Genomic DNA, 13653 nt, shown 5'->3' with positions numbered 1-13653 from the left:
GAAGAAAGCTTTCATAGTATGACCCAGCAAATTGGTTCTCTGAAAATACCCATTTTTAAAAAACTTTCCTATACAGAATATATTTGAAAGATGCCAGAGAAACAAATAGACTTCTGACTCCATGTCACTTTAGATGAAACTTTTCAAAAGAACATAGAAGTGGCCACTCAGAAGCATTTTCAGGCCTGTGCCTTGTTCTCAAGAGGGCATGGAGGGAAGCATTCAGGTTTCCACTCCCACTAACTCCTCATATACTCATGCTGATACTGTCCCTAGAAATTTCTTCATCTAGAAATGGTGCCTTGGTGTTTGTAACTTTTGAATGGATTGTTGTTTAAATTAATTTCCATAATGATTTTTTCAATTTTAAACTTTTAAAATCTTCACCCAGTAGCACAGTTCCACATCTCAACTAGCTGTGCCTGAAGCAGCTTGTACGGTCCACACTGAAACTGGCACCCACTAGTATAATTCAGCAATTGTCTTGTGGCACTGGAAGAGAGAGATTTCAGTGTACAGGAATTTGTTTTAGAACCATTAACATGACTGGAGGCTTATCCTTGGAAATGCCACACAGAAGCAAACAATTTAAAAGTGATTTCTGCAGGACTTAATATGAGAAAACAAAAGAAATGCATCACTGAAAAATATATCCCCTTTGAGAAAGTTCCTTATGTATTTCTTCCAGGTACTTAGGATTTTTAAAATTGATTAATATAATTAGGAAAAAATTCCTAAGACAGTTTCAGTTTGGGTGGTGGTTAGGGGGAAAAAAAAAAGCTATGCAACAAAGATATAAGCTTATAAAAACAGCACAGGTCTGCTCTTTGTCAAAAGTTCATCATAACAAATATGTAGAAAACAAAACATTCAAATGCTGTTCTCCCACTGGAGTTACTAAACTGGAAGAGATTTGTGACTGTAGGGGTTTAGGAATACAGAATGCTGCCTGTGAGGGAGCATCAGAGCCATCTACTGGGGTCAGTCCATTGCTGCTGCACAGACTCGTCTGACAAATAACAGTGTCCCCAGAACTGCAGTACTACAGTGATATTCACCTATAAAATTGCCATTAAATATATTTTTTTAAAATACATAAAACCTAGGAGAAAATAGAAGCTGTAGTGCTGATGAATTGGAGGCGAGAGAGGTTTAAGGAGCTTCTCCTTACTTCATGTTTTAGAAATATTTTTTGAAAAATGGCATTTAGATGTAAATAAAACAAATAAAATGTCTTCTATGGCAGTTTGGGTGATCAATTTGAAAACAAAAATTGCAATTAGTATTTTCAGTATTACTCATAGTTACTGTTCAAATCTAAGATTGAGATTTTTTAATCTCTTTCCCCAAACAGAATTTTACATATGTCTGTGTGCATATATATATATATGTATATTTTTATATATATATATTTAGACACACATACATAAAAGGACTAATTTCCTTCTATAGCTTAGTCAAGCATTAGAGGATAGAGCAGTTCCTGTGTCCTGTAAACATATAAGAATACCTGCCTCTACTCTCCAAATATTTGATTTATCACAATATTATGACAGAATTTATTGGAATTTGCAGAGCTAAATTTTCAACTAGGCTTTACTAGCTCCCACACTAAATATTTTAAAACCTTCTTCCAAAATAGATCATGTATATACAAAGAAAACTTCATGTTTATAGGTACTAAGAAGCTACACTTAAAATCTTCTAAAATTAACAGGCAGCTCCTTTACCTATCCTGGGCAGGAAAACATTTTTTTTTTTTCCAACTTTTTTCAATTAAAAACACTTTCAAAAGATAATATATGCAATCCAAAGTGAGATTAATTTAGCTGCATTATAATTTTACTCCCATCTTCTCCCTTGATTTAACCATGCTGCCCTCCTGTGGATGTCAGGACATGTATAATGCCATGGCACAGACTAAAAAAATCTGATTCAAATCGACCCCTGTTACCTGTCTGTAACAGACTTGAAGAGGAAAGAAAATGCCACTGTGTCATCACAAGAAGTGGTTAAATTTCATTTCAGGGCAAGGACTGTGAAACTTATATTTCAAATAGTTTTAAAATGAGTTCTGTAAATTATTAAGATTTCTTAGTGTTCCACAAATCATGAATCTGTGGGAGCACAGAGCCATCCATAGTAATAATACATTTATTCTGGAATTAGGGAGAGAGCATTCATTGCATAATGATGAGTTACTTCATCTGCTGAAGTGCCAACACAATCAAACCCATACATTATAAAGATTATCCAACAACTCGAAAAGCATAGAAATAAATTGCAGAAGTATCAGTATTTGGTAAACCAATAAATGCTAATTAGTTAAACTGTAATCTTTTTTTGCCTGGTGCGGAGATACTACACACATCTTGAGAAATTATTGAGTAAAAAATATGTTACATCTGCAAAGAAAAATATAAAAGATAGTTTGGAACAGAACAATCTAAAATTAGGGACAAGTCTATAATCAATTATTCAAAGAAATTCTCTCATAAAAAAGATCTTTTTTCATCAGTTACATTTACATAAAATCTTTGTTGCTATAAGGTGTGTTAATAATCAACAGGAAATTAGTATTATGAACTAATATGTTTATATAACTTGAGCTCATCTATACTCCAGAGTTGTCAGATTTGTGAAATCACTGGTTTAAAACAGAACAGTGTGAAACAGATCCCTAAACCTCCAAAGTACAACTTCTGGAATGGCACAGGACTGTTGCCTTCCCTCCAGACTAAATTTGTAAATGCTGACAAACTGGGCTTAAAGTCTTAATGATAAAAAAATGCTTTAAAATAATTTTCTCTCTGAAGAATAAAATTTTTTAAAAGCTACAAAATGTAGTGTTATTTTCTGGTGACAAAACACGTTAGGAAGAAAAAATGTTTTCTTCAGAATCTTCTTTTACTCAGAAACAAGAATGAAGAGTGAAATATTAAATTTTAAATCAAGACTCTGTCAAAATATTTTTTATATTGTTGAAGAGATCGTGAAATAAATAAATAAAAAGTCTTAGGAATGTGAAGAAATGTAAGAAATTCTTTTGGACCAAACTAGACAAGACACTTTAGTCATATGCCATTTTGTGCCAATTAGCGAAGTTGCTGACATGCCATATCAATAAATAAAATGACCTAAGCAGTGGGACTAATTAAATGAATAAGATAATTAAAAGCTTCACAATATATAATAAAAAAAATGGCTGAAAATGTTCTACAATGTTGTCATTTTATTTTCCCATTATCTACTTCTCTGCTGAGTTTTAATCAGTGTATCTATATGCATAAAACAGTGTCCAGATGTTAATGTGTTGATGGCAAGAATCAGGTGTTCAATTAAAATATATTGAGTGTGCAAGGAAAAAAAAAAACAAGCCTTCCATTAAGAAGACTATATACAGCTCAATTAAAAATGAAGGTAACGTGATTAAGTTGAACACCCACATTCTATAATGACATAAAAGTTTCATATTACATGATTACTTTATTAACTTAATCATTCAATTCTAATCTAAGGATCACAGTTATTTTCTGTTTGAAAATGGATCCATTGCTTCTCAGGACAGAAAACACTGTCAAAGCTGCATTTACAGAAATTGTTGGTTTCCCTCCTCTGAAGCTTTTTACTTTTTATCAGTAATGAAAAAAAAAAAACCCCAACTGTAACATATGTACCATTTGTAAAGATCTTAGCCTAGCAAGTGTTCTCAGCTACTGGCAATATTTGTAGTATTTAATACCTGTCCCAGATGTGTTGCTTGCATAACTCAAATTTCATTTGGATGTTTTCATTACTCAGAATGTGTTTCTAAATGGCTTGACTTAAGCATCTGTAAAATGAGATACAATGCCCAGCCTATTGCCCTTAATCTAAGAAGAATAATTCCATACTCTTAAATCTTTAGACTTCTGCTTCGGATCTTACCTTGCCCTTCAAAACTAAGGCTTTAAACCAGATGGAAAAGGAGCTATAAACATTCAGATTTAGAAAAAAGAATTGCTGTCAGCTATCCTGCTGTGAGTACATTTTTAGGCACACTTCACTACTAAAAACTGAGCCAAGTTTCTTACTCTATTTCACTTGGTCTATGACACAGTGCATTCTACTTAAGACTTTGAACCTAAAATTATCTCAAAATTTAAATCAGCAGTTAAAATCACAAATGCAGTAACCCATGATAAAAATAGTAACTTCTAAGCCACTGATTTACTGAGCAAGGGCACCTAATGGTGTATTTAGGAGAAGGTATACTTCTCTCATCACAGCCATCTCGACTTTCATCTTTGGGAAAAACTATGAAGAAAAGCAGATGACAGTTGTGGGCTGACAGTCTTCTAACACTATCAGAGAAGCTCTCCATGTGGAAGGAAAGGGAAGCTGGTCTGACCCCAATGGAGGCTTAGTGATGGAACTCAAACCTACCCCTACCAGAGCCCTTCCCCAGCCAATTTGTCCCCAGATTATTCCATACAAACAGCAGCATGAAAGGCAGTCTTACAGGTCTCTGTTGCTCCAAAGACAAACCATGAACAGGATTTAACATACAAGTGCAGGAATTAACATACATACATTTTTCTGGAGACCCCACCCAGAGCACTGTGTCCAACCCCTGGGCTGCCAACACGAGGACAAGGACCTGCTGGAGTGAATCCAGAGGAGGGTCACAAAGATGCTCAGAGGTATGGAGCACCTCTCCTATGAAGACAGGCTGAGAGACTTGGGGTTGTTCAGCCTGGAGAAGAGAAGGCTTTGAGAAGACCCTAGAGCAGCTTTCTAGAACCCAAAGGGAGCTTACAAAACCCAGGAGAGGGACGTTTTTCAAGGGCATGTAGTGATGGGACAAGGGAGAATGGCTTTAGGCTATAGGAGCGCAGGTTTAGATTAGATATTAAGAAATTCTTTGCTGTGAGGATGGTGAGACCTTGAAAAATATTGCCCAGAAAAATTGTGGATTCCCCACCCCTAGAAGTGATTGAGGCCAGATTAGATGGGGCTTTGAGCAACATTGCTGAGCAGGCACAAAGTTAATTTAAAATGGGATTAAATTAAAACAGGTTTGTGATGGTAAGCACACAAAAAAGACCATTTGTAGTGTGGGATAAGTTCTTCACAGTTTTTATTTAAATAAAAAGACCAAGTGAGCTAACAGTGTGTAAATCTGAAGGAAAGCATCACTAAACTGATGACATTGCAGAAACTGCCAGCCTATCAAGGTGATGCCTGTTTGGGGATGAGAATACTCAAGGCCCCTGAAAAAACTGTACAGTATTGATCTGCCAACAAAATTGTGTTGACTTTAACAGGACATGGACTATTTAAAGGGAGCTGGCCATGACAAACATCCTATTTGGACAAAACAAGAGTAGTACAGGGCCATGGGGCTCTGGTATTATGTCAAAAATAAATGCAATACTTTAATAATTGAAATTATACAACTGTGGAAAAGAAACAAAACCAACAAACCATTTAATTTAATTTACAAAAAGTTACCTCTGCCTTTACATTCAGTATTGTGCTAGAATTACTTTTGCCCATAAAGAATCGTGTATTATGAATTGAAATCCACCCTCAGGCCCACAGTAGCACAACTGACCCTGCAGTTTCTGAGGCAGCATTCCAACACACAGGGTGGATTAGACTGGTCACATACTTTTAGTTCCTGAAAATAATTTTGCTGCCACAAGTACCTTTGATTCTGTAAAGGCTTATATTCCAAAAGACAAAAATTAGGTGAACTTTACATTCCTAGAAGTAACAGATGGGCAGCACAAGAGACAGAAGGATGTAAGAGGTAGGTGGCATGCCCTCATCCTTGCAGTTAATAGGACTGGCATTCTCGGTGTAGAAATAATGCCAGGCCAGGCCAGACCATATGCAGAGTCAATGTACATCAGGTGAAAATAACTCTCTCTTAAATTCAATATCACAGATGAGTGCATGGTATCAAGAAACAACTCAGATCACCTGATGAGAAAGGCTAGTAAATAAACTGCATCTTTCACCTGCATGATATGTGTGCTATGCTTATTTGTAGTAGAGTAAAGCAATATAAACAAAATCTAAACTTATTTAGATGATGATTGGTCCTTCAGTCTGGGAAAATAAGAACATTGCTTTGATGACTATGTACAGCATAATGTAATGAATATCATAATCAGCTACATCTCCATTACTACAGACTCGTGCACGTAAGGGAAGTTTCTGGACAATTTTCAGAAGAAATTTAGATGGCAAAAAGTTAAAAATTTTAATCTAAAATAAATAAAAGTATAATAAAAAAGAACACATAAAATCTACCATTTATCATTCTGGAATAAGTTATAAAGCAGGAATACTTGCACACAATTTCATTCTAGTGACTAGTAACTGGCAAAATTATTTAGATTGCATTTGTTATATTTTTTTAAAATCCAGTAAAGAAAATATTTACAAGCACAAATGCAAGATTTCACACAACATGTATTTCAAGTACTTCCAGGACTGAAGCCTTAATGGAGCCCTTGGCATGGGCATCAATTGAAGAGGTTGTCCAGTTTGGCCCAACCCCTTTCAGGTACTGAAATCAAGTACCTAAAGACCTTCATTGGTAAATTTGTCTGAGTAAGGAGTGTGTTTGTGAAGAAAACCCCCTTCCTTGGCCCAAAGTTGCAGCACTTGGTTCACTCTGCAGAAATGATCTGTAGCAGGTGAACTAGACTCCTCTTGCATTAAATGAAATCAGCCGTGGTGCTCAGCTAGTGTACCTCACAGATTCCAGCCACTAAGGTGCTGTAAGTGTAGGACAAGACAGGACAAAGATTGAACTACATCACCAGAAATGCATATGAGGTGATTACCAGATCCCCAGCAACCACTGAGTCTCTGCACAGATCTGTTTGGGCACACTTCACACTTGGCTCCCTTTGTAGCCAAGGAAACAAATGCCAAACAGAGTTCAGGTCTTCCAGATTACCATTTCTTTTACTGGATAACATATTTTCAGTAGCCATCAGTGGCTAAAAATCCTTCATACATGCCTAGGCCCAGCCCAGTTTGTCTTTGAACCATTAATTCTTTAATTCTTTTCTCTCCATGGTTGTATTATCACATGCAATTAGCCTTGGTACAGGGCTGAATCTCGTCCCACTGCTGCAACAAGCAGCTCTTGCTAGAAGGTACTCCGCTGTTCAGGCTCTCTCAGCAGTGATGCTGCATTCAAACTGGCCCACGTGGAGAAGACATGAATTTGGAGTCAGTCCCATAAACTATGATGACAAGTCCTAAGTGATGCTGCAGCACAGCTCATCACCATCTTTATGGCTTGGAAATAACCTCTTCTCTATTGTGATGAACTGAGAATTGCTGACAAAGATTTTTTCACTCTTTTTTTTTCTTAACACATGCAATCAAAGACCAAGAAGTTGAGATGGGAAGAGCTTTAAAGTTAAGAATTGCAAAATAAAAATTGATAGTGTAAACTAGAAATGTCTACCCAGCTGCTCTATGGGTCACTGAGATGTTTGATCATAGGTTCAATAATACACCACAAGAGGAAAAAGGGTTGGCATTTATATATGAATGCAAGGCACCATTAGGGTAAACCATATGAGATAATCCATGCCAAAAGGAGGATGTGAATATTCTCACATTATCACAGGGAGAATGTGAATAACTGCATTAAAGAAGGCTGAGAACAAGGTACAATAACCAGTATGCAGGAAATGGACAGGTACTAGTATGACCACTCACCCCAACTGTGTATTTTGTGAGGTTGAATAGGATTTTAGCAAAACTGAGCCAAAGAAGGATTTGACACATATGGCATACTGGTCACGGGGATTTTCCCTGCCTAACCAATTATGCATACTCCATCCTAGTGAAGGCAAGAAGATATTGGACAAGTGTTGCTTGTCTAATAATCTAAAGATAATGCATATACAATTGAACCTGCATCACTGCCCATCACAGAGCTGAAGAAAACTCATTTTAACATTTCAGAAGTATGGAGTTCTAAGGTGAAATACAAAAAAAGAAACCTCTTATATAAAAAACAGCTTTAACAATTTTTTAATGTGAGGGCAGAATCACAATTTAAATATAAATTACATATTTATAAAACCAGAACATTTTCAATTCATTCATTTCATTTTTTAAAAAGTTACGAGCAAAAGCAAACCAAACTTTTTAATAAGAAAATAAATATTTTAAGTTTTACGATCAACCTTGCCTAACCCATAGATATTTTTCACATGAAGTCTGTTGTGACTACGCTAAGTGAGTTTGGATCTAAATTTATATCTCAGCTTTTACAAATATTTCAGATTAATTACTATGAAATAAATGAAGAATGACACCTTAATTAGTAATGCTTCTCTTGGCAATTAGGATTCTCTTGGCTTCTTTTAGCAAGTAAAGTGGCAGTGGCATATCATTAAGATCTTCAAAGATTCCCTGTGCCTCCTCAGAAGCAATTACTGTGTGAAGCACTGAAAATCAGGCTCATAGCTATAATCTGTTCTCTAAGGATCTAGCAGCAGGATAAACACTTTTGCTTCTTTCTTCCATAGTAATTTTGCATTAACCCATTATCATTATCCAATCAATCATTAATGTAATTTTAATGTGTCGTTTTTTCATGAAGTTCAATTTCATTTTAAAAAAGTAACTGATTATAGTAAATTGATTTTGCAAAAGTGTGTAATAGTGAAATCGTTTAAATGAAGACAGTTATTACATTAGCACTTTACTCCATGGCAAGATGCTAACATTCATTTAGCACAATGAAATATCAGCATGAAGTGCAAAGTAGTGAAACAGAAAGTACTCAAATTAGACACCTTGGTATAATAATAGTAACACCTTCATACATCACTAGAAGTGCAGTTTATAACATACATAGGAAATTTTGACCTTAATATACACAAGTGCATGTTCCTTTATGAATGTTAAAATGAGAACAGGTTTGTCAGAATTTAGCAAGATAAGATAGTTACACCTACATGAATGACATTTTTGTCCCTCTGACAAAATAAACAAAAAATTGCTTTTGCAGCAAATTTAAAATTGTTTATTAATTATGGGCCAAAATTTGACCAGTATTTTTTCAGAAATATAAATCCACTGCTTTATTTTTTTAATTTTCTGTTATTTTTGCAGTAGTCTCATTCGAAATGTTGGAAGTCTTTGAATTATATGATTTTACTTTGTACTGGCATTTTTGAGTTTTATCTTGCAGAAAGGGATACCCACATGCTTGTCTTCAGAGTCTCAGGGTCTTGGATCTTCAGAGTCAGCAACTGTCTGTGATTTACTCTTGAAAAGAAAGATTATCTCCTCCTCTTTAAATTTTCTTTAACAGCTCTTACAGTTTCAAAGGAATCATGTTAACTTCATGCTGTAGTTACCTTAGAGATCAACCATGCCAGTCTTTTCCAGTACAAGGTGCTCAGCAGTGACTACATTTAATGAAGTATTCTGAAGTTTGCAGCCAGGATATTTTCATAAGTTTGTGACATATCCTTCTCTGTGACTTTTCACTGAGTAAAGAAAATATCCTCTACACAGAGATTTGCAGTGCTGGATGTTAGATGACACTTTGGCACACTTTGATGTAAAGTAAGGAGCAGGCATTCCTGAATATGCAGTGGTATTTGCTGTGCTGCATATCTCAGGTGCTGATCACGGTTTTTTCTTCAACAGTCAATTGTGTTTGAAATTCAAACAGAGCCTATTTCATCATATCTTCCATGAGTGGCAAAAACCTTGCATTAATAGTTTACTTCAGCACTACAGAGCCACCTACAGCTACAGTACTTGTCTTGATCAAACCTGAGATTGTCGTGCCAGGTGTAAACTGAACATGGATTGGGAAATGAAACCTTGAGGTTCACAGGTCTTTTGTCTTTGAGGTCTGAGGTGCTTTTGTCTCTGAAGTCAAACAAACTCAGCTGAAACTCTGATATTTCATTATGCCTTCCTGTCAGAAATTACAATGAAGTCTTTCACCAAGTGTCTCAAAAGTATATGGCAAGCAAATACAAGGTCACATTGTCCAGGCAGTGAATCTGAACATGAGCCAACTCTAATTCAGAGATGTTGTGAACATGTCAGTGACCCCAACAGTTCTGTAGTGCAGGTACTGGCATCACTCTGTCAATTTTTGGGTTTTGTTCTGGGTTTTGGTCTATGATGTCTCCCTCTCTCTACTACCGTGTCCCATGACCTCTTCAAGTGGAGGAAAATAAATATCCAACTCACTCTTACTTCATAAATAAGTTTCTTTATGAGACAATTCCCTTTAGAGATACATGCTTTTGTTAATTTTCTGTATTCCAGACATCCCCATTAGCTTATAAGGTACTCTTTGGAAAAGAGTTCCTCAGTGTGGGTAGATTAGACCGAGGCTCTTTGGAGAACTTGGGCACTAGAGGCCAGCTAGACTGAGTGAACATTGTTGCATCCCATTTTCCAGTAACAGGACAGACATGAAACACTGTGCATAATATAAAATCATAGTGAGAGGGAGTGACTAAATTTTACCTAGACCCAGCTGAGATGAATACACACAATACCTGTGATGGGGTCACCTTGCAGCAGACCGCTGCACCCCACAGTGTTTCAACATGTAGCAAGATTTCACAAGGCAACAACTGTGACAAACAGAAATCAGGAGTAGTTTTATTATTTGGTCAGTAAAACAAGAACACACTTTTACTTTGTGGTAAACATCCCTTTCCTACACATGAGGAAGACTGGCTGAGGATTATCTTTTCACAGAGGAGTTTCAAATGACACAAAGCTAGTTGAAAAATCTATATGGATTGCTGGTCATCTCAAAAAAAATCTGGAAGGCCTGATGATGGCAGTGGGTAATCTCTCAGGCATTTTTAGAAACATTTACCTTCTAAACTTATTTGAGACTAATTAGGAGCAATTGTAATAGAAATGATAAAGATACTAACTAATCTTCTGAGTGCAATATGGATAGAGAAAAGTTTACCTTACTACCTCCAGTGCACCTTTTCTGTTTTTCAATTGCCAGTCTCTTAGCGTTGATGAACCAACGTGTCAGGGTATCCCACTATACCTAGTAGCTGCTCTGAGAAAAGCCAGAGAATGCTTACATAGCCTAAACACAGAATTTTTTGGCTGCTATAGTGAGGCTGTATAATTAAAAGAACAGAAAAGAATTCCGAACGATCTGATGTTATGTAAAGCTTGTAAAATTTAACGAAATTCAACAGCTCCCATCTGACTTCTACGCTTCCTGGTCTTGACATCCACAAACCAAAATTTAAGCATTCTACCAAAGAACAATGGACAACCCTGCTCTTTGAGGCAGTAGCTGAAGTCATTGCTCTGCTACCCTTTTCTAAGAAGAAATGCAACAGCAGCAAACAGAAAGCTAGATGGTGCTACTATGCTGACTTTATGCTTACAACCAGACAGGCAGCACACAAACTTGAAAAAATGAATCAGATACTGTAAAGGGATCCAGAAGAGTTTACACATGTAGATGAAGAAATGCTGTAGTTAGGTAAGTATTTGAGTATTTTAACATTTGGTTCAAGAAATTATGCTATGTTGATGAGAAATGAAAAAGTGAATTTAATCTCTCGGATAATTCGCTCTTGCTTTCGAAAGAGAAAAGCATCAAGGAGAAACATATTTTCAGTAACTGTTGAAAAGTAGTATACAAAGTTTCATCTCATAGAGAGCAGTAGTAATTGAAGAAGTCTATACTTCGAGCTACCATATAGTATCAACCATTAGTAAGGATTTTCTAAGATGTTAGAAACATCTAAAGTATTATTGTAGGTTTCTAACACTTTCCTTCACTTTGAAGCAATTTTACATCTATTAATTTAAGAAAAATTAAACTTGAAGTTTTAAATCAGCAAAAAAATGTTTCTATTTCATCTTTTTACTGTTGGTAAAACAAATTTTTTTAGTTATTCTGACATATTTGTATGTTTTGGCTCAGAGATTAAGGATTGATACATTTTAAATTATGAAGGCTTATCAGTGACAGGGATCTTGCTGCGCTTGCTAAGAGAAGTGTGATTGTATTCCTGACATCTTTATCTGTACAAGTAACCCAGAATTACAATAGAGTAATTTCAATGTAGTTACCTTCCATATTTTTCTGAAATAATATTAGTGGGAGCAGATCTCATCTTTAGATCAAACCCAGATTATGCATCCTCAAGTTGTAAAGGTAATTCTGTTTCTTGTCGTGCTCTTTGCCAGGCGTCCATGGACAAACAGCCCGTAAGAGCTGGCACCACCCTCGTTCTGGCTGACTTCAGTGCCCCCGTGGCTCTTCTCAGCTGAGTCATGAGCTCAGTGGCAGCAGTCACTGTGGTTTATCCAGGTGACAGGCACACATGACAGCCCCCACCACTGAGAAGCCGGCACACCCCCGTGCTATCCTCAGCCTTGTCACCAAATCACCCGTGACCTTGGGTGATCTCTGTTTATTCCTGTCTTTCATTCCACTCAACTGCAAACCAGATTATATTCACCATCCTCTCTAATGATGGGGTGATGAATGTCATAAAAATGAGAGGAAAAAATTACTTTTTCTCTAATTCCACATCTTAGAAGACTGCTAACCAGAGCATTTGTTGCACAGATTTCCTTTAGTTCTGAAACTACAGCAGCAGGAGGAGAAATATGATTCTTCAGTCACATAAAGGGGCCAGCAGCTATGTTTACTGTTTATAAATGCTCTCCTAAGAACATATCGGCCAATTTCAAGTGCAAAAGAGAAAAAAATTTAAAGCATTAGAAAATTAATGGTGATCTTTATATTCTCAAAATACAATTATATAAAAAAAAAAACAAAACAAAACAAAACCTAAAACATGAACAAGTTGTGAGAGAAAAATAATTTTACACAAATTCCTTATTATCATGGAGACTACAATTTTGAAGAAGTCACCAAAATACTTTACTTCTAGATGAGAGAAAGAGAGAAAATTCTAAGTGCATGTAGAACGTTTATTCCAAATAAGCAAAAAGTTTAAGGAATTAAAAGTACATCATTTCTATATGCAACATGTCATAGCAGGAAGCAAAATAGAATATAAAAGAATTGATTTTCACCGTCAAATCTTGGAAAAAGTTCAGGACAAGAGCAAGGCTGAAATGTTTTACTTTGGAAGTCAAACCCAAATGTTACCACCTGGTAATATCGTCCTGTTCAGGCTGCTCAATTAGTAAGAATTTAATTTTATTTTATTATTTATTTCCTTTTCTTTTTGTGGTAACACCACTGAGCATTACTGATCCTTTTAAAGCAAGGTTTAAAAAAAATCTCAGTATTCCTTTTTTATTTCTAGATTGGAAGCAATAGAATAATACCCTTTAGTAACCACTAGGCTATGCTAAGATACAACTCAACAGGCCCACAATCTACTTTTTAAAATAATGCATGATTTAAATGCACGCAGATGTGCAAAGGCACATCAAAAAGCCCCCATGCATTAGAGAAGATATTTAGAGTAACCCACATATCTTGAGTCAATTAACCTGTCCTGCTGGGGTTTTCAACCCTGATATAATTAGGAATTAAGGAGATCCAATTGAACCTTCCTGAAGTAAGTAGTACCTCCCTAATGCTGCTATTGTAACTCAACAGAGAGAAACAGGCTTTTAGCATTTTATAGA

The 13653-nt window shown here is 36.0% G+C and overlaps 1 protein-coding gene across 8 annotated transcripts in view; it reads right to left on the bottom strand.

Annotated features, from left to right (window-relative positions):
- CADPS2 (calcium dependent secretion activator 2) overlaps positions 1–13653 on the bottom strand; it is a 283784-nt gene that overhangs the window by 116409 nt on the left and 153722 nt on the right. The window lies entirely within an intron of this gene.

Source organism: Cyanistes caeruleus, chromosome 4, assembly GCF_971803275.1.
Source record: "Cyanistes caeruleus chromosome 4, bCyaCae1.hap1.1, whole genome shotgun sequence".
Taxonomy (NCBI): Eukaryota; Metazoa; Chordata; class Aves; order Passeriformes; family Paridae; genus Cyanistes; species Cyanistes caeruleus.
The sequence above is the reverse complement of the archived record's forward strand: the minus strand, read 5'-3'. Positions and strand labels throughout refer to the sequence as shown.